The sequence below is a fragment of the Callithrix jacchus genome, chromosome 1 (assembly GCF_049354715.1).
Source record: "Callithrix jacchus isolate 240 chromosome 1, calJac240_pri, whole genome shotgun sequence".
NCBI classification, from domain to species: Eukaryota; Metazoa; Chordata; class Mammalia; order Primates; family Cebidae; genus Callithrix; species Callithrix jacchus.
The window spans coordinates 192412358-192421057 of record NC_133502.1 but is presented as its reverse complement, the minus strand read 5'-3'; the positions used below and the strand labels follow the sequence as shown (position 1 = coordinate 192421057).

Genomic DNA, 8700 nt, shown 5'->3' with positions numbered 1-8700 from the left:
GAAGCCGAGAGCTGAGTTTCCAGAAAATCCTGCAGGAGAAGAGGATGCATCTGCCCAGAGGAGGAAAGTGGGATCGCACTCAGGAAAGTGTGTGGGGTCCCAGGATGATGCCAGCACCCAGCACGGCTCTGTCCGGCAACCTCTCCCAAGGTCAGAGTAGTGGGTGTCCCCTGTGTGTGGATGGGCAGCTCCTGCTGAGCCCGCAGCACCTCGGGGAGCCTGACAGCGGGGTTGTGTGCCTCACATTTCTCTGCTCGTGGACCTGGTGAGTCTGGGAGCAGAAAACAGAGCCACAGGAAGGTTTTCTGTCTGCATCTGTGTGTGGTGTGGATTTAGTTGTGCTTTTTTTCTTGCTGAGAGGGCACAGGCACCGTTTGCAAGAAGAGTCACCCTGGTGGGTGGGGAAGGCAGAACAGGAGCCTCTCTGCCCTCTGTAACTTTCTGGGTCTGGTGGGCTCCCCTGTCCTGGCTTACATCTCTGTCTGTCTCCGTGACCCTCCAGCCCTGCAAGGGAACACATGTGGCTTAGAAAAGCCAAATCCAGTGCTGGTCTCTGTCTCCTCTGGTCTCATGATGTGCATCTGCGGCCTTGAAACTGGAAAGCAATCTATTGACGTCTGTGCCAATTTTCGTTTCCCCCCTACCTGCGTCCCCATGCAACTTCTATTTACGTACGGTGTTTGCTGTCTAATGGTGGGATAACCACACTTTCCATGTTCTCAAAGGGATCCTCCCCCACTGGGTTCCAGGAGTGATGATGGCTTTAGGACTTGAGGTGTGTCACTTACCTGCGTCCTGGCTCAAAAGCCTGTGCAGAAGCAAAGCTGGTTCGGGGCTGGGAAATGCAGCGTTCTCCAGGACGGGACCCAGCTCTCCCCCTGCAACGCAGACAGAGGCCTGGGTGCCAGTGTGACCTCCCACAAGGCATGGCTGCCAGACTCCCTGACCAGAAGTGATGCTTTTCTGCATCAGGCCCTGGGTTTGAAGCAGCCTCGCTTTCTCTCTGTAAGTGGCTGGTGTCTTATCAGTGGCAATATGAGCTCGGCCACCTGCACAGCACCGTGGGGGAAAGAACTGCCGACACTTTCATTAAAGTTCTGACACGACTCCCGTGCTTGTTGATTTCATCATCAGCACCGCTGGGTGGAACCCCTGAGCCAGTGGGGTGGGGGCCGGAAAACGCAGGTGCAGTGATGGGCTGGGTGCCCAGGAGGCCTCAATGCTCAATTAGGCCAAGGTGGCCAAGCACAGGCCACAAGGCAGGCAGGCCTGGGGGGTGTGGATGAGCACAGGCAGGTGCAGGCTGGACAGCGTTAGGACGCTGGAGCAGCAGCAGTAACTCCACTGAATTGGGCAGTGTGATTAGGGCAGGGACCACTGTTTTGCTGGAGAGAGATGATCCCCCCTTGGAAGAGGTTTTTCTGCCCCTGCAGGTGGATCCGGGACAGACCTCTGCCAGGATGACCCGGCTGGTGCTCCTTTGCTGTACTGGGCCCTGGGACAGGGAGGACTCCCGCCACACACAGCCTGGGCCCGGGTTCTTACCTGCGGCCACTGCTCTGGTAAGATCGCCTGGTCTTGGGTGGTTTCTGCTGGGTCTGGGGTTTGGTGTTGCTGCTGAGTCCAGCCTTTCCACCACCTGTGCGGGGCCCTGGGTAATCTCAGCCACCTATTTTCTTGCCCTCAGAAGCCTGTCCAGCTTACAGGAGAGCTGCCATGGGCTGGAGATGGGCATGCAGCCTGGGTCCTACTTGGGTGAATCAGCCAGGATTTGGGGAAAACCCCAAACAACAACAACTGAATCTCTATCTCTCGTGAAAGAATAACACAGCTACAGTGATAGGGGCAGGGAAGGAGGTGGTCTGTCTAAAACTTTGCACAAGAGTATTTTGAAGGATAGCATATTGCTAAATGCGAGAAGACTAGTGGGAAAAACCGTCTAGCTAGCAAATGTCTCCCAGAGGTTCACGTGGATTCACGGTTCTGAAGCTCCTCTGTAGGAATAAAAAAGCTGAACCATCGAATGAGAAAAACAAAAAAACAAAAACAAGAAACCCTGAGCCATCCATGGTAAAGCCTGAGGGCCAGGTTTCTCACTGTTGGAAAATGAAATGGAAAAATGGGATATTAGGATATAGTCTGTGGCGCTGGATGGTAATTGAAGGCATTTGTGTAAACTCGTGTATTTAAAAAATTACGTCCATTTAGTCCTAAGTGTATTAATGGATGTGTGTCCCTCTAAGGGGTTGATAGACTTAGGTATATTTTCTAGTTCTGTCCACTGGGGGGAGCTAGAAGCAACAGCAGAATCCTGTCCAGTGCTCACTTTCCAACCACCCTCTAATCAAAAGAGCCAGGTCTCATTGAAGAAGAACTTGATTTCAAAGCTGAGGGGAAAAAATACAAGATGAATGCAAAACATCTTGTTACACAGGAGCAAAGAGGTGCTCACTAAAGGATGGAGCTCTCTGGAAGGACACAGGAGCCAGTCTTAAGGAGCTCCCATTGGCCAGACCTGAAAGCATCTTGGCTAGAAAGTGCATATCGATACTATGAAATTATTAGCCATACAATAAAGTAAGTATTGGCAAGTCTATGCAGATATAAATAAATAACTGAATGAATAAACAAGTGTAGAAGAGGGGACCAGTGATCCTTACGGAAGATTTTCAATTGATTAATGTAGAAAGAATGAGGGAAATAGAGAATCACTTGAAGCAAGAAATCAGTGTTGCAGACAAGAATCCTTCAAGGTGGCTAAAATCTCTCTGCAGAATTCTGATAAGATGCAGGACATTGACATAACCTCAATGTACTGTCTCCAAAGTATGCCTTCCCTATGAAAGTTAACAACACTAGCTGGGTGCAGTGGCTTGTGCCTGTAAACCCAGCATTTGGAGAGGCCAAGGCAGATGGTTCACCTGAAGTCAGGAGTTTGAGACCAGCCTGTCCAACATGGTGAAACTCCATCTCCACTAAAAATGCAAAAAAAAAAAAAAAACCCACATCTGGGCAGGGTGGTGCATGCCTGTAATCCCAGCTACTTGGGAGGCTGAGGCAGGAGAATCACTTGAACCTAGGAGGCAGAGGTTGCAGTGAGTGGAGATTGCAACACTGCAATCCAGCCTGTGTGACAGAGCCAGACTCCATCACAAACAGAAAGAAAAAGAGAGAAAGGAAGGAACGGAGGGAGGGAGGGAGGGAGGGAGGAAAGAAGGAAGGAAGAAAGGAAAGTTAACAACACCAAAAAATAAATAATAACTTTCCCATAAGAAAACATGGCAGACACCGCATGAACTTTGTGGTCAAGTGAATGTCACCTTACAAACGACACAGCACCATCAGGTACCCTCAGATGTGACACACTGAGGAAAAAAGCATCACATGTATGGTGTCCTCTCCATTAAAAGCAAATTCTCAATTTGATTATGAGAAGACATCAGAAGAACACAAATTCAGAGACATTCAACAAAATACCTGACCAGTACTCTTCAGAATTTCCAGGGCATGAAAGACAAGGAAATAGTGAGAAACTGGCACAGATGGAAGCGTCCAAGGGGCACCTGCCAATTAAATGCGGTGTGGGATCCTCGACTGGATCTTGCAACAGAAAAAAGAAAGTGATGGAAAGATTGGTGAAATTAAAATAAGGTCTGCAGTTCATTTGCTAATCATATATCCATGTGAATGTCCTGGTTTCCACACTTGTAACTAAGGTGGTGCAAGATATTGACATTAGAAGCTGGCAGAAGGACAGATAGAAGTTTTGTGCTTATTTTTTGCAGCTTTTCTGCCTAAATTTCTTTCAAAACAGAATATGAAATGAAAGATGGGAAATTGAGAACCATTAATGGATTGAAAAATAACACACTTGCATGCAAATGCAAATAATACCCTTTTCTGAAATATATAATCTCTGCTTTAGGAAAGCATTATAAGAAAAAAGGGAAGTGATGATCATCTCCAAACCAAATAAACAAAGAAGGGACTGAGTGGCCTTGTTGTACATTTTTGCAAAGTGACAGACAGTTGGATTCTTCTGTTTCCTCCTGCATTCAACCTGTCTCAGTATCTTGTTTGATTGAAATATAGAAAGACAACCCAGCTTCACTCAAATATGTCTGTAGAAAAGGAAGCTTTGTTTGATTTCTCTTGGTCAGCTGCACAGGGAGGGGAGTGCTAAGTCCTATGGAAAGTAGGTTCCTCCAACCTACCCTGGCCACCACCATCCTCGGCGGGATCTGGGTGACCTGTGCAATGCTGTTCTAAGCGACTCTCCCCTCCAGGGTTTCCAACAAGGGCGCAAGAGGACCCACACGTGCTGATCTCAAAGCTGTCATCGGCTGCACCACGTGCTGGGCACCAGAATCCTGCTCCCCTGTATCGCCCCCTCTGCCAGGCGGGGACCCGATTTTGGACAGTGCACCGACAGCTCTTGCTAGGGTAGCGGTCCCTTCTGGTGGGCCAGGAGGAGAAGGGACCGCTACCCTAGCAAGAAGCTCAGCCACCTCCAGCCGAGCACCCTCAACCCTCAGCAAGACAGCGGGGATCTCCAGGGGGCAGATCCGCAGCCTTTGCGCAGGGCTGTTCCTCCCTCATCCTCTGAGCGAGCTGGCTCCCTCCAAAATCTATTGCGCGCGCCGCTGCCATTACCTACACGTGCCTTGTCCGCGCGACCAGACCGCGCCAATCCGTTATACTCGCCCGTTGCCCGCCCAATCGTCGCGCAGGTTTGAAAGATGCGCTCCCAGCAGCAGGTGAAACTAAGCTCTTATTGTTTGGCCGAGTTGGCAGTTAGAAGAGAAGCTTCAGAGCCAAGCTCTCAAAACTGCGCTCTATTCTTTGGCCGAGTTGGCAGTTAGAGGAGAACCGTCAGAGCCCAGCTCTCAAGAGTTCAAGCAGCTGACGGTTCCCCACTGCTCCCAGGGACAGTTACCTGGGGGCGCTGTGCCCCTCACCCCTGCCAGTAGGGCTCAGTTTCCTGGAGCGCACTCACTCCATCCCCCAGTTCACTTTGCTTGTGAACAGAATGGCAGGCCATCCTGCAAGTATCCAGAGACTTAGCATCAGCGGTGTGTCCAAGCAACTCTACTAGGATATTCCCGTGATCCCGCAAGCCCTGTGTTTCTTCCTGGTGATCCTGCCTTCAATTTGGATGCACAGGTACCACAGCAAGCCAGTGCTGTGTGCTTCCAGTTCCAGAATGTCCTGTAGGTCAGCCAGTTCAATGAGCACAGGGACTCTTGGTGGGGCCCAGAAGCAGGGAGTCACCCCTTTGGGGCCCACAACACCCAGCTGTGTGTGCCCCAGACTCCTGTCCAGAGGATATCATGTTGAGGACCCTCAGGGAGAGTGGGGCAGGGTTGCCTGAGCAGGACAAGGACCCCGGAGTCCAAGAGAATCCTGATGATGAGAAAAGGAGCTCCAAGGGCACCAGGAATGCACAGTCTGCCTTTAGGCCCCTGCAGGACAATAGATACCCCTTGCCCTTAGTGCCCAGGCCCAAGCCTCGGCAGAGAGCCTTCCATGCCCAGAGGTCAGAAGTCAGATATGACCTGAAATCTCAGTGCTCCTGGATGAACCCCTGACCCAAACGAAATCCCATCTCCAGCTCCTACAATGCCATGGGAAGCCTCCCATGGCTAAAGAGGAGGAGGAGGCCACCATCATCCCACTGCCGGCTACCCCTCAGCTCCTCAAAAACAGTGACTGAGGGCAGCCCGCGGGCTGTCTTTTGGGGTCGCACCCAATGTACAAAGGTGGCAGATGCAGCCTTTGCACCTTCAGCGCCAAAACTTCCAGGAACGGCTTCCCCACATCACAGACCTCTAAGCCCCGTAGATGCAAGTTTCCTCTGCTGCCATGCAGGCGAGGGGAGCCTCTGATGCTGCTGCCTCCCTTACAGCTGGGGTTCCGGGTCACTGCTGAAGACCTGGACCTGGAGAAGGAGACAGCGCTCTGGTGCATCAACAGTGCACTGCAGGGTGAGGCCACGGCCATCTAGGACTGCAGAACCTCACGGCCTTACCAAGCTTTGTCCTTACCTACAGCAGGGATGGCTCATCTTCCTCCTGAACTCTAGGACCCAGCATAAATTCACAACACTAGAGACACAGGTCCAGGACTGCCTGGGCCTAGTGGCCCTCCTAGCATCTGCTGCAGGGGCCCCCTCTATATCTGCTGTGTCTGGGAGGAAGCGCCACTCAGCAGGGCCCCTGTTCTCAGATCCCCTTCCTGCCATTTCTTGCCATTCCTGGGCCTCAGCACCATTCGCCTTGCTGCCCCCTGCCCCTTCCCCAGCTCCAAGCATGGACTGCACCAGGAGAAACCCAAGCCCTCCCTCTCCTGCTCCTGCAGCTGCTTCAGCAGCCCTTCCTCACTTCACTCAGCACCAGCAGAATGGAATCCCCATCTCCAGGGTGTTTGGATTTTCCTGTTTTCTCCACACAGAGCCCCACATTGCCCTGACCCTAGTGCTCCTCTCTGCCACAGTCTGTGGATCACTGTATCTAAAGGCAGTTCCAGCCCTGCAACCAGCACATCTGCTAAACTAGCTCCCCAGCAACAACTGACTTGGAGGTCACCCCCATGGATACCAGCCCTGCTTCTCAGCTTCCCCTCCTGGGCCTCCTGCTGCCTCCAGTGAAAGCTTCTTTCCATCAATCCAGGCCCTTTCGATGCCCCACAGTGACAGCACAGCCCAGCCAAGGACACCACTGGCCCGGCTGAGCTAAGGTTCTCTGGCTTGTCCTTCCCCATACTTTATCATAAAACTTCTTATTTACATTATTTTCATGTGTCTGTGTCCTGTGGACCTAGGGGAATGAGAAAGTCTTGGTTTGTGTGAATTTTGATATGTGAGGTATGAACTAATTGCTGAGTGAGTCTCCATTGGCCCAGTCAATGGAGCACAACTTGACGGCTGCAGTGATGGACAGGAATTTAAAAAGTGTTCTGTGTTTATGGGATGGTGGCTCAGGATCAAGTAGGCGCTGGGGAGGGATAGTCTGGGAAACTCATTCTGCCTCTTGAAACTTCTGCTGCTCCCCCACCTACATACACATCTCACCCAGAGAGGATGGGCCTGGCATGGAAGCTCCTGGGCCAGGGGGAAAGAGGAATGAAAATTCACTTCTGTTCTGTCACCAAAGGAACATTAATTGTAGTATGTCACTTATTCCTGAGCAGCGTATGGCATCCTGCTTTGAAAAAAGGAGGATTCCTTGAGTATATGTTGGACATAGATGCTTGGTGCCGCAAAGAAAAATCGCACTGAGACAAAGGATCTTTCAGCAATGCAATTTTTACTCCCTGGACTGCAGAAAGGGTACCCTCACTAGCCATTTTGCCACGAGAGTACAAAGAACAAAGAAAAACAGACAAATTTATTACTTATGCATTTGGGGTCATTCCTACAGCTGTGTCTGATCTCATTGGCTGAAGCCAGATCTCACAATCTAAAACCCGATTGTCTAACAGCTTAAAACTCTTCTGAACAGGTAAAAGCAATGGAGAGCTGGAACATGCCTGTTAGCACGTCCAGCACAGATATCTCGGTTAAAGTACAAGGACACAGAATGTACTACATGCCTGTAAGCACGGCATGTCTAACAGCTACATAAGTTAGGGCTTAACAGAGTTATTAGCACACTCATTCTTTAACAAGAAAGGAGACTTTAAAAGGAGTTTTCTACTTCCCACGGTACATCTTTTCCATTTTTCAGAAACAGGGATGCTAAGAGACTATCTGCACAGGACCAACCTAAAGCTAGCTAGATTTTAATTTTTTTTTTTTTTTTTTTTTTTTTGAGATGAAGTTTCGCTCTTGTTACCCAGACTGGAGTGCAATGGCGTGAACTCGGCTCACCACAACCTCCGCCTCCTGGGTTCAAGCAATTCTCCTGCCTCAGCCTCCCAAGTAGCTGGGACTACAGGCGCATGCCACCATGCCCAGCTAATTTTTGTATTTTTAGCAGAGATGGGATATCACCATGTTGACCAGGATGGTCTCAATCTCTTGACCTTGTGATCCACCCGCCTCGGCCTCCCAAAGTGCTGGGATTATAGGCTTGAGCCACCGCGCCCGGCCTGTGATTGGTCTTTTGGCCCTTGGCCACCAGTCCTCATTTTGACATTTCTGTATTCTAGCCAAGTTTTTAGAGTTCTTCAGTTGAACCTATGTTTACTCTTTCACTTTTGAGATGTACCTCCCACTTTGTTCCCCAAAGTAAGGCAGAGTTGGGGATCTTTCTGCTTCCATTGTATCCCGTTCATAAGCTTGGCCTGTTTTTTATTTCTTAAAGTAGATTTAAAGGATGGGGACCTATTCGTTCCTTTATATGTCCTATTTCTTCCTCTAGAGTGTGAACTCCTTGAAAGTAGATATTTTTGTCCCAGTCTTTTTTTTTTTTTTTTTTTTGTGACAGGGTCTTGCTGTGTCACCAGGCTGAAATGAAGCGGCACAATCTCGGCTCACTGCAATCTCTGCCTCCTGGGTTCAAGTGATATTCTTGCCTCAGCCTCCCGAGTAGCTGGGATGACAGGTATGAACTATCACATCTGGCTAATTTTTATATTTTGGGTAGAGACGGGGTTTCACCATGTTGGCCAGGCTGGTCTCAAGCTCCTGACCTCAAGTGATCCACCCGCCTCTGCCTGCCAAAGTGCTGGGATTACAGGCATGAGCTACTGTGCCTGTCC

The 8700-nt window shown here is 50.2% G+C and overlaps 1 protein-coding gene across 1 annotated transcript in view; it reads left to right on the top strand.

Moving 5' to 3' along the window:
- Positions 1–8700, top strand: part of LOC100394907 (breakpoint cluster region protein-like) — a 97991-nt gene that overhangs the window by 47734 nt on the left and 41557 nt on the right. The window lies entirely within an intron of this gene.